The sequence below is a fragment of the Pteropus alecto genome, unplaced genomic scaffold, assembly GCF_000325575.1.
Source record: "Pteropus alecto unplaced genomic scaffold, ASM32557v1 scaffold312, whole genome shotgun sequence".
Lineage (NCBI taxonomy): Eukaryota > Metazoa > Chordata > Mammalia > Chiroptera > Pteropodidae > Pteropus > Pteropus alecto.
In genome coordinates, this window is record NW_006433948.1 from 190,713 (window position 1) to 192,979 (window position 2,267).

Below are 2,267 nucleotides of genomic sequence, written 5' to 3' on the forward strand. Positions count from 1 at the left end.
CCGGGAGCTTATATGCAGCTTTGTTTCCAGGAGAGACAGATGGGATGGGGCAGTCGGGCTAGGACTTGTACCTTTGCACAACTATTTCCTATTTCCTTTGACTCTGGTCACACAGAGGGGGTGGTGGCTGATAGGGAGAGCGTACAGTAACCCCGACAGAGTCCCTCAGACATATGGTGTCCCACCGTGTGGGTCTCCGTCCTTCTCCTCCTTGCCTTTCCCCAGTCCTGCTGTGGCAGTTCCCCTCAAAACCTTCTCTCTGGTTCCCCACCCCACACTCCAGTAAAATTGTCCCTTGCCCTCTCAGGAAGAGTTCTGAGGACTCCCCACTGTCCAAGTTTCCCCAACTCTATGCATAGCAGTGGGAGGAGGAGGCAGGAAGCCTCCAGGAGTTGAAAGGTAGTAATACCTACTCATTCTCCACCCAGCATGACCCAAAGCTGTTTGCCTCAAGAATGGCACAAGGCAAGGCCATCTCACCACAGCAGGGATTACTTTTCTTTCATATGTCACACAATTTGGTCTGGCAGACACCTGCAGGCCACCCATGTGCCGATTTCAGTCAGCTGTCATGTTTCATTTGAGCTTCGTGTTTGGGTTCTCTATGTCTAAACAGCTATTTAGACATTTGGGAGATTTTGCATTACAAAAATTCTTGCTTCTGGCTCACCTGAAAAGAAAAAAAAAACAGTAAATTGAGGATTAGAGCCCACATTCCAAAGAAGACACAAGCAGCTGGGTCTGAGGAAGGGCTCAGACCAGTTTAGACTCAGAATGCTCTCAAGTGGCCGTGCCCCCCGCTGGCCTGCTTCACTGTGATAAAATGCCCAATTGTTCCCTGGAAGCACCTGCGTTTGGAGCTTTGGGGGCAGACCGAGGGAAAACTGCCTAGTCCCCCATTGCCTTACTTCGACTCCGTTTCTCTTTTTCTTGTCAACTTATTTGCTTTATCTCCGCCCCACCAAAACTAACTTCAGGTGGGCAATCTGCCAGGCATTCCTCTTAGGCACAGGTACTGATGATATGGCATGAACAAAGGAAAGAAAGAAAATTATCTGAGCCTCATGGAGCTTTGATCTCAGTGTGTCAGAGAGTAGCCAAGATACAAGACGTAAATATGAAGCGTTTTCAAAGTGACACGTGTCAAGAAAGGGAAAAGAACGCAAAGAATGGGGAACTGAAATTCCGGGCAGGAGGCCGAAATTGGAGAGATAGGAAGGCCAGGGAGAGCCTCACTGTGAACATGTTGAATAAGACCTGAACGCTATTGGAGAACTGGCTCTGTGCCCGTTTGGGGAAGGAACATTCCAGGTAGAGGGCACGGAGTGCTGAGGCCCCAAGGCGCTACCATCAAGGCATGTTGAAGAAACACTGAGGATACCAGCAGGGCTGGAGCTGAGTAAGCAAAGCAGATGATATCACAAAGGGAGTTCACGTTGCTGATGGGGATCTGGGAGAAGCAGATAGCTTAGAGCCTTTGAGGTCCTAGAATGGAATTTGGCTTTTACACTGCATGCGATGGGGAGCCATGTGAGTGCTTTTAGCAGAGGTATGATGGGATTTGTGTCATATTTTAACAGGATCACTCTTGAAACTCTGGCTAGTAGTCTGAAAGACGTTCAGATTAGAAGAGTGAGATGAAATATAACTGTGGAACAGAAAAGTGACATAGAAAGTAAATTGCATGTAGTAGGTTGGAATCATAATCAAGTGACTTTTCCCATTAATGAGAAAGGCAATTTTATTCAATTAATGGTGCTGCATTAACCATTTTTAAAGACACATAATAAACAAATCCCTTCATCACACCCCATATACAAAGTAAATTCCTAGTTGAAAGAAATTAATACTTTAATATGGAAAGAACAATAAATTTTAGTTTCAAATGGAAGAGAATGTTCATAGGTTTTCTCATGTGAATGGGGAAAATTTTGTTTAAAGGGACAAAATCCACAGACATTGTTGCAAATTTTGACACATTTGCTTAAATTAAAATACGAATCTCATTTAAAAAATCATCATATAAAATGTTGGGCAAAAAAAGATTAGTGTATAAATTTTGATGGTTATCATAAATGAAATACATAAAAATATATCCATTAAGAATGAATCATACAGCCTACAATGTACTTAGCAAAAATATTAACAAACATTTTACAAAATGGATCATGTCGTCGATAAACATACTATCTTAATCTCCTCATTGTCTTGCTCTGTCTTTTCCATTACTTACATCATCTCAAACATACTGTATAATTTACTTAGTT